Source organism: Sapajus apella, unplaced genomic scaffold (assembly GCF_009761245.1).
Source record: "Sapajus apella isolate SASKATOON/1434 unplaced genomic scaffold, GSC_monkey_1.0 scaffold1196, whole genome shotgun sequence".
In the NCBI taxonomy this organism is placed as follows: Eukaryota; Metazoa; Chordata; class Mammalia; order Primates; family Cebidae; genus Sapajus; species Sapajus apella.
In genome coordinates, this window is record NW_022438122.1 from 1 (window position 1) to 10,854 (window position 10,854).

Below are 10,854 nucleotides of genomic sequence, written 5' to 3' on the forward strand. Positions count from 1 at the left end.
TGCTGCTGGCAGTGTAGCCCTGGGATAAGGTCAACACCCTGTACCCCGCAGCTGGCAGTGTAACACCTCATGGCAGCTGCAGCATCCGATGGCGCCTGGAACATCCCCCACCCCGGGCTGTGGGCAGCACACCCTGGGATAACACCCCCAATTTACTCCCTGCCATGGGCAGTTCAGTCATAATGTCCCCAACCAGACTCTTGCCACGGGCAGTGACACACTGATACGGCATCCAAACAGACCCGCACCATGGGCAATGTAACCCCAGATAGCGCCCCAAATCACTTACCGTTTGGGGCAGTGCAGGCCTGGCTATCACCGCCAACTCACTCCCTACCTTGGGCACTGCAGCCATAGAGAGCACACTCAATCCATCCCCTGCCAAGAGCAGGGTAGCCTCTGATAGCGAAAATAATCTGCCCCTGCCACAGCCAATACGCCTGGGATAGCACACCAACCCGCTCCCTGCCAGGCAGTGCAGATACCTGATAGCACCCGAACCGCTCCCCCACCGTGGGCAGTCCATACGGCCCTGACGGTGCTCCCAAACAACCCCTCACCCCCTCTCCTCCAGCATCCAGCAGTGCTCTCAACAACCTCCCCCACCTCTGCTTAGTGGAACCTGTGATAGCACCATCGAAACTCCTCTCCCCACCGCGAGTAGTGTAGCATCCTATAGTGACCCTAACTCATCCCGACACCAGCATTCCACCCTAATAGTGCCCCCAAGCTGCTCCCTACCGTGGACAGCAGCCATGGATAGTGCCCCCAACCAGTTCCCAGATGCAGGCAATGACGCCCTGGGTATCACACCCCCCACCCACTATGGGCAGTGTAAAACCCCATAGCCCACCCAACCTGTCCCGGACAAAGAAACTGCAGCACCCGATATCTCCCCCCCACTCACTCACCACGGAGGGAAGGGAATCCCAGATAGTGCTCCAAAAACTCCCCATTGCACTCTCTATACAGTACCCCAAACCACCCACAGCCAGGAGCAGCGCACCCCACTATAGCAGCCCCAACCCACTCCCCTCCACCAGCAGCGACACCCCAGACAGCTCACCTGACCAGCCCCAAACACGGGTCTTGATGCCCTGGGTATCGCCCACTGCCCACCTCCCATGCTGCAGGCACTGCGGCCAGGATGGGGAACCTATCCCATCACCTTTTTACCTTTCCATCTGCCCTGTAGTCTCCCTCCCTGCTACCAACCACAAGACCATGAGCCAAGATACTGCCCCAACCCACCATGGCACCCCAAGCCTCTTCCCTCCACAGGCAGTGGTGCCCCAGACAACATAGCCAACCAGCCCCTCAAACACGGGCAGTGACACCCTGGATAGCGCCCATGGCAGGGCGCCCCCAACCCAACCCCCATACCACAGGCCATGCGGCTGGGAGGGCGAATCTTTTTACCTTTGCAGCTGCACTGTAATCTCCGTCACCGCCACCAACTGCAACAGCGAGGCGAGCCGATACTGCAGGCTCCAGCCTCCAGCATGGGCAGCAGACGGCTACTCCTCTTTCTTCTCTATGCCAGCTCAGAGCGCATATGCCCACATACACAGGAGAGTCTGAAATGGCGAGACTCCCGCTTGGCATCCTTTAAATACGGGGTTCCTAGACTACATGTTCTGATTGGATGAGAGCAAACTGCAAGGTCTACTCTAATTGGGCTTTATTTTTATGTTCTGATTGGTTAGCCCAAGACTTGTTCTCATCCAATCAGAACATGAAAATAAAGCCCAATGAGAGTACACCTAGAGGTTTGCTCTCATCCAATCAGAACATACAGTCCAGTAACTTCATTTGCATTAAACACCATATATAAAGGATGCCAAGCGGAAGTCTCGCCATTTGAGACTCTTCACGGTACGCAGGCGTACCTTCTGTGAGCTGGTTTAAAGGCGACAGAGGGAAAGCAAGCTGCCCAGCCCGTTGCTGGAGGCTGGAGCCTGCAATATCGGCTCGCCTCTCCTTGCTGTTGTGGTTGATGACGGTGACGCAGACTACAGAGCAGCTGGAAAGGTACAAAGATGGCGGGATAGATTCGCAATCCTGGCCCGCACAGCTTGAGGCATGGGGGACGGCTTCGGGGTGCCCTGTTGTGGGCAGTGGGAACTACCCAGGGTGTCACTGCTAGCATTGGGGGACTGGTTTGGGGGGTTATTTGAGGTGCCACTACCTGCCGAGGGGAGAGGGTTGGGGGCCCTTCCCTAGGGTGTGCTGCTCATTGCTGGGGGGGTAGGATGGGGCCTGTCCCAAGCCGTACTGCCATCAACAGTGGGACATTTTGTGGGCACTATCCAGGGATGTACTGCCTTAGGTGGGGGGTGAGTTGGAGTTGCTATCAGGTGCTGCAATACCCTTGTTGAGGATAGGTTGGTGGCGCTATGGGCTGTGACACTGCCAGTGGTGAGGGTTGGGTTGGGTGTTGCATTGCCTGCAGTGGGTGGGGGGTGTGATATCCAGGACATCATTGTCTGTGTCTGGGAGCTGGTTGGGGGCAGTATCCAAGGCTGCATTGCCCACATGGGGAGTGGGTTAGGGGCACTATCTGGGGCTGCAATGCTGATGGTGAAGGATGGATTAGGGTTACTATAGGGTGCTACACTGCTGGCGGCAGGGAGGGGTGGTGTTAAAGGCGCTATGGGGACTACACTGAGACAGGTGGGGGAGCTGGCTGGGAGAGCTACACAGGGTTGGACTTGCCTCTGGAGGGTGGTAGAGGGTTGGTGGGGGCACTCTTGGGGCCAGATACACAGCCTGAGTAGGGGGGAGGCAGTGGGTGGGTTGGGTGCTCTCAGGGATCTGCACTGCCTGGCAAAGAGCCGGTGAGTGGTATTCTGGGCTGTGTTGGTTGTGGGCAGGGGCAGGTTGGGTGTGCTATCATGGGCTACCCGAGCTGTCCATGGTGGTACTTACAAAGATGAGAGGGGGTTTGGAGTGCTATCTGTGGCTGCACTGCCCAAGGCAGGGAGTTGGTTGGGGGTGCTATCCAGGGCCCCACTGTTCCCGACAGGGAGTGGGTTAGGGCACTCACTATTCAGGGTTGCAGTGCCCACAGTGGGGAGTGGTTTGGGTGCCATATGGGGGCATCATTGCCTGCAGTGGAAGTCTGGCTGGGGACACTGTCTGTGGCTACACTGCCCACCACAGGGAGTTGGTTGGGGCACTATCCCGTTCTGTGCTGCCCATGGCAGGGGGGTGGTCTGTAGGTGCCATCAAGTGCTCCAGTGACTAAGGCAGGGGCAGGTTAGGGGCTGCCATCACGTGCTACACTGCCAGTGATGGGGGCACTATCCTGGGGCTACACTGGTGGTGGCAGGTGATGGAGGTTTCAGTGACAGCAGTGGTCTCTCAGAGAGGAGTGGTCTTCCTCTCCCTGGGCCCTAAACTCTAAAGGGCCATCTCCTCCTGCGTGGTGGGCACGTTTCTGTGAAAATCCTGATCACAGCAGGGCACCCTGACCCATCATGGTTCCCAGGCCCAAGCCCTCACATTATGTGTTGCAGAGACTGGCAAGGATGCCCAGGTGGAGGTCTCAGGAATGGGAACCAGCACTTTGGTGGGGAGGGCTGGCTGGGGATGAGTTTCTGCTGCTCCTGCTTCCCCGAGCACAGCCTGGGTGGTCCCAGTGGTTCCTGTGGAGTGGGAAGTCCAGGCACCATGGTGTGTCCAGTCTCCACTCCCTAGCCATTTTGGGCCAAAAAGAGATAACTGTGGACTTTGGAGGGTGGGCGTGAGCACCTTCACTGAAACTGGTCTGTGCCACCCAGTGGCCAGCATGACAAGGTGGGGGTCTAACACTACCACTCTCTGTGTCCTGTTCTAGGCTTTTGTGGCTTTGCCTGCCCAGCTGCTCCATGCCAGGAGAAGGAAGAGCCATCTGCTGCATGCTGGAGACTGAAGCCTGTGGCACCATGGCTCGCCTCGCTGCAGTGGGTGGCAGCGACGGAGACTGCAGAGCGCTGGAGAGGTAGGAGCGTGGCTGGCTGCCACCAGGGCAGGGACAGGGGTGCAGAGCTGGACAGGTGGCAGCCTCTGAGGCAGCCTCAGTCTCTGGGTTCCCCGCTGCTGGTTACGGCAGGCAGACCTGGGTTGCCACTGCTTCTGCCTCACCGTGTGTACGTGGCAGCTGCTGTTGAGCCCATGGCAGAGGGTGACAGTGCAGGTCCCAGACCTGAGTGAGGCCTGAGGATCATTGAATACTCCCTTCCCACCCTAGGATCTGCTAAAATGATAGATACAATCTAACTAGACCTTAAGGGAGACACACATTTTCTGTAATTAGGGAGGTACTATGGGAATAGTTAAAAAAGAGAGAGAGAGAAGAAATACAAAGTTTGTGGTGTGATACCGTTTTGTTTAGAAATAGGATGTTTATAATGAGGACTGATGACAAAGTTACCAATATTTTATTATGAAATTCTAAAAATTGTATAGAAAAGGCAAAAGAAGCATACAGTGAACACACACTCACCACCAAGACTCTATTGCTACTTTTTGCTGCAGTTGCTTTACAATATTATTAATATGTCCATTTAGTCATTCTCCATCCATCTTATTCTTTCCGTAATAAAATAAATTGTAGCTGTCGATATGCTTCACCCATAAGCCCTTCAGTATGCATTTCATTGGAGTTCCATTATTTGTGTATTTTTCTTCACAGTAATAAGCATAGCTTATAATTTTAAAAAATTTACCTCCAAGCAGCATCGGAATAGAATAAATTATAATTGTGTGATTGAATGAGTTTTGACAAAGACATTCATTTGTGTAATGAAAACTCTTAAGATAGAGAACATTTCCATCATGTCAGAAAATGATCTTATGTCACTTTCCAGGCAGCCTTTCCCTCACCCTCCAGCATTACTGTTTTGATGTAATGTATTTTTCCAAACCATAAAAACCCACTTTTGCTGTTAGTTTTCTTCAGTTAACCCACGCAAATGAAGTAAAATTTTGTTTTAGTTCTATTAGGTTTTTAGTTAGATCTGGATCTCTGCATGTTTTTCATTTTCAGTGGTTGCTCTGAAGGTTACATTTATGCCGTTACTTTTCACAATTTATTTGACTTATACTGTACAATTTCGTATAACATATAAGACCTTTGCACAAATAAAGTTTTCATCTAACCCCCTCTGCCACTTGTTTTTTATGCTATAATTTTCATGTCTGATACAGGTACATAGAAAATAACAACTCATGATTAAATGGGAGTAATTACAGTACTTATTCCACAAAATTGGAGACTAAATGCAGGAAACAATGACAGCGAAATTAAGTTAGAGCATAGAAAACTAGCTCAACAAATAGAGAATATCTGAAGACAGAGAAATTATAAAAGTGAAACAAATTCGGTAGCTGAAAAACAATAACTACATAATAGAATATGTAAGCAGATCATATATATCATGGTATTATAGATTTTTGTTTAATTGTGTGTGTGTGTATTTTAAAAATACTGAAAGGAAATGTCATCTTTTATGTTTAACACTTTTAGTGCTCTGTTTTTTCCTGAATATTTCCATATAAGCATTGGCGTTCTATCCTCAGATGTATCTTTTCTACAGTGGGTAGCATCAGAGACCTCTATTAAGTTCTTTTAGCTACTTGGGCTGCTTGGAATCTTTCCTACATATACGTATTTCAGAGGTCAACTAGAGATTTGGGCAGAATGTGAATATGCAGAATTTAAGGCTTGGTGTGTGCTTTCTGAGATTTCCTCCTTTCCTTTCTAGATCTCTGCTGCTCAGCAGAACATTCTGCCATGATGGAAATGTTGTATAATGTACACCATCCAGAATGGTAGCTATTTGCCACATGTGGCCGTTGAGCCCTTGAAATGTGGCTAGTGCAGTTGAGAAATGTGTTTTGTTTTGTTTTGTTTTTGTTTTTTAGATAGAATAGCCAGGCTGGAGTGCAGCACTGCCATCTCAGCACACTGTAACCTTCACCTCCTGAGTAGCTGGGACTGCAGGGGCACCACCATGCCCAGCTAATTTTTGTATTTTTAGTAGAGACGGAGTTTCACCATGTTGACTAGGATGGTCTTGATCTCTTGACCTCGTCATCCACCTCCCCAAGTGTTGGGATTACAGGCATGAGCCACTGCGCTCAGCTGAGAAATTGAATTTTTTATTTTTGTTAATCTACATTTGCATAGTCACTTTTGGCTAGTGGCAAGTTTACTGGACAAACCATCCTTGAGAAAAGTCTGTTAGACAGAACTGTTCTTGATGCTGTGGTCATTCCAAAAACTCAGTCCCCATTTCTGTCTGGGGTTTAGCGGGCCTGTAAAATCAGAAGAGGGCCTATTTTTAGGTAAAAAGATATTACAAAGAAGGAAACTCTAGCAGTACTTTCCCTTTGTCCCTACCTACTTATGACTGATTTTAATTGCTCTCCAGAACTTTGAAGTAATAGTTGTTTTGTATATTTTTGACTAGAGTTTATAAATACATCTGTGTCTGATAGAACTACCCCACTATTTAACAGAAGCAGAACTCTACCACTTAATCATTTAAATAGTAACCTAATTTTAAGGAATTTATATTTTGTATTTTGTGCTTTATCATAATTCCCTTACCAATCACTAATTAAATATTTTTAGCTCAGAAATATTTAGCTGATATAACCAACTTGATCTCCCATTTGTTTAAGAAAAAACTGGTTACCTAACACTGTCACTGTTGAGATGAAACAGTATTTGGAAGACTTATTTTTCTGTGTCTCTTAATGTAATTTTTATTTTAAAGTATCGTAGCCCTGCTTAATAAAAGTATTACTAATCTTTAAAGTTACTGAATCTTAGTATTTTAAATTTGATATTCCCGTCTCCAGTCATGTTAGAATTTAATGGAATTCTTCAAAGCAGCAAACTCATATCATTGATAACTTGTTTGGTGTTTTTTGCTTTTTCTAGGTATCTGAAAAGGTTTAAAGTGATGAAGATCAAAGTTCTAAGAAGCTGGTGCTGTCAGATCCTTAAAGGACTTCAGTTTCTTCATACTTGAACTCCACCTATTATTCACCACACTCTTAAATGTGACAACATCTTTATCACTGGCCCTACTGGCTCAGTCAAGATTGGAGACCTTTGTCTGGCAACCCTGAAGTGGGCTTCCTTTTCCAGGAGCGTGATAGGTATGTTTCTGGTGTACCTTTGGAGCCTGACTAGCTCTTTGACATTCCTTTTATTTAGAATCCTGGCCCTGTTATTAAGTAAAATAAACCCTCAGAAATTCATAGCTTGAACTCAGGAGGTGATCAGCTCAAGTTACGAGATGTAGGATTCTTTATATTTGTGCTTCTTGGAATCGTCTTTGAGACCATTGATAATATTACATTACAAGAAGTAAAGTGAACTTGTTGATAAAACCTAATGTAACAACCTTTTTTTTTTTTTTAGATGAAGTCTTGCTCTGTCACCCAGGCTGGAGTGCAGTGGCATGATCTCAGCTCACTGCAATCTCCAGCCCCTGAGTTCAAGTAATTTCATGGCTCAGCCTCCTGAGTAGCTGGGATTATAGGCACCATGCCTGGCTAAGTTTTGTATTTTTAGTAGAAATGCAGTTTCACCATGTTGCCAGGCTGGTCTCGAACTCTTGGCCTCAAGTGATCCACCTGCCTTGGACTCCTAAAGTGCTGGGATTACAAGCATAAGCCATGGCACCCAACCAACAATCTTTTTGTTAACACACTGTTGATGATATTATGCACTGTTGACATAATACATATTATGTACCATTTGTATAATATGTGCAGTATGTAACTTTATAAAGAAATAAAGTTTATGTTTTAGTTTTTAAAATTTAAAAAACTTTTGAACATATAAAATGTCTGTCGGATATACATGTATATTCAAGAATATCGATCGACCAAGCACTGTGGCTTATTCCTGTACTCCCAGCACTTTGGGAGGCTGAGGCAGGCAGATCACTAGAGGTCAGGAATTTGAGACCAGCCTGACCAACATGGAGAAACCCCAAGCTACTAAAAATACAAAAAAAAAAAAAGCTAGGTGTTGGTGGCAGGCATCTGTAGTCCCAGCTACTCGGGACGCTGAGGCAGGAGAATCGCTTGAACCTGGGAGGTGGAGGTTGCAGTGAGCTGAGATTGTGCCACTGCACTCTAGCCTGGGCAACAGAGCAAGACTTTGTCAAAAAAAAAAAAAAGGAATATCTAGCCTCTGTAACATTTTATGAAAATAAATATGACAATTCATTGGTTTTATAAACTATTTAGTCTCATTCTTCGGAAGTAATGATTTATCTAAACAAGTGTTTCTCAACCTTAGTACTACTGAGATTTGGAGCCTGACAAGTCTTTTTTGTAAGGGGCTGTCTTGTACTACTTTAAGATTCCTGAGAAGCATTCATAGCCTGTACCCACTAGTTGCCAGTAGCACACTCCCTGTCTACATGCCTTTTAGTTGTTATAACCAAAAAATTTGTCAAGACATTGCTATATATGGCCCCTGAAGGGCAAAATTGCCCCCGTTGAGAATCACTTATCTAAAGAACAAGGCTGTCCCTCTCAGATTTTATATGTTAGAAACTCAAAGCTGAAAAATTAGTTTAGTGCCTATTTTGATAAGCTTTCACTCTATGAAGAGGGTATCACAATTAAAAAACTTGAAGTCTTCATAAACACTGTTCTACTCCAAAAGGAGACAATAACAAAAGAACCCCATTAATTTTTAAGTGAACTTGAATCGTTAGTATTACTAGGAAAAGCATAGAACATCAGTTATTTGCTACACATCTTTCAAAAACAGTGTTCTCCTTGGAATATTATGTAAGTAGCGTTAGGAATGCTTTCACATCTTCTTATAATCCATTCACAAGAAGAATGGGAAAAGTGTCATTTAAAGATGAATTTTTTATTTTTTTGTCTTCTTCACAGAAAACATTTCTTGATCGTCTTTGGCATCCTGAAATCTCTGGCTCAGTAGGGTTTTTATTTTCTTTGTTTATTAAACAAAGACTGAGTCTGGCTCAGTCTTTCCCTTGCCCGGCCCATCCCAGGCCTAGTCTGGTGCCTGCTGCAGGCCCCTGACCCCTGACCTGTCTCCACAGGAGCCTAGGAGGTGCTGCCGCTGGCCTGGTGGATAGACCTGCAGAGGATCTCGCTGAACATGCCAGACTTCACTGACATCGTGCTGCAGATGGATGACATCCGGCACGCCATCGCCATCAACTATGACCCGCTGGAGGGCTACATCTACTGGATGGATGACGAGGTGCAGGCCATCTGTAGGACGTACCTGGATGGGTCAGGGGCGCAGATGCTGATCATCACCCAAGACCAATGACCCCGATGGCATTGCAGCTGACTGGGTGGCCCGAAACCTCTACTGGACCGACACTAGCACTGACCGCATTGAGGTGACGTGCCTCAACGGCACCTCATGCCAGATCCTGTTGTCAGAGGACCTGAACGAGCCCCACGCCATCACGCTGCACCCTGTGATAGGGTAAGATGGGTGGGGGGCTCTGGAGCCATGGCCAGGCTGAGCAGAGGCGAGAGGGAGATTGACCTGAACCCGTCATTCTGGAACATGGTCTTGCATTGAAACCGAGAGAAGGGCTTGTTAAAGCACCGGCGGCTGGGCCCCACACCCAGAGTGCTGATTCTAGAGCTCCAGGGGTGGGGCTGAGGAATGGGTTTCTAACAGGCACCCAGCCAGGGTCCCGTGCTGCTGCTGGGTCCACGGGTGGAAAGCTCTGGAGACCTGCAGTGAGCCCTTTCTTCCCCTGGCTTCAGTTTCCTCATCTATAGACTGGAATGGTCCACCTGGGTGATTTCCAGAATGACAATAGTGACAGTTAGGGCAGCCTCTGTGACACTGACCACAGTACAGGCCAGGCCCTCTTTTTTTCTTTTTTTTTTTTTTTTTGCGATAGAGTCTTACTCTGTCACCCAGGCTGGAGTGCAATGGTGTGATCTTGGCTCACTGCAATCTCTGCCTCCCCAGCTCAGGTGATTGTCCTGCCTCAGCCTCCTGAGTAGCTGGGATTTCAGGCACCTGCCACTGTGATTGGCTGATTTTTGTATTTTTGGTAGAGATGGAGTTTCATCGCGTTGGCCAGACTAGTCTCAAACTTCTGACCTCAGGTGATCCACCTGCCTCAGCCTCCACAAGTGCTGGGATTACAGGCATGAGCCACCGCATCTGGCCAGGCCAGGCCTCTTTTAACACTTTGCACACCATGGGTCTTTTCATCCAGGGGGTAGGTACAGTTGTACAGTTGAGGACACTGAAGCCCAGAGAGGCTGAGGGACTTGCCCATGGTCACACAGCAGGAGGTGGCAGGTGTGGGGCTGGGCCTGGCCCCCTGGCTCCAGCTTTCCAGCATAGAAGTCTGTGAAAACAGAAAGCTTGCTGGTTGATAGAGAAGCCTTTTGGGACCACCCCCCAATGGCTCAGGGGGGAGTATCCCGGGGCCTTCCTGGGGGGCTTATAACCCAGAACACTAACCAGGTGGACCCTGAGAGAGGAGGTGTGCTGGGTCTGGGGGCTGCCAATGGGAGGTCCCAGAGGAGCTGGGAGGTAAGTAGCAGTGCTGCCCTCTCTAGAGCACTCAGTGGGCACCAGGTATGTTTCCAGGTTCATGGTCCTGGGAGCTGAAGTTCAGAAGGTGAAGTGATTTGCCCAAGGTGCCCAGTGGGCAGTGGCGGGCAGAGGATTCGTGGTCTGTGGAGCCTGTGCTCGTGGCCCATTCCTGGGGCTTGCGAGTGTGCTGGCCCGGGAGCTTTTCCTGCAAGTGGCCTGGTGTCTGGAAGCTAGCATGTCAGCAGCAGCAGGCAGTGGGATCACAGGAGGCAGAGGACGGGGGCTCCAGC

At 48.3% G+C, this 10,854-nt stretch overlaps 1 pseudogene; it reads left to right on the plus strand.

The window, feature by feature from the left end:
- Positions 1 to 9,145: 9,145 nt before the first annotated feature.
- Positions 9,146 to 10,854, plus strand: part of LOC116546658 — a 4,899-nt pseudogene continuing 3,190 nt past the window's right edge.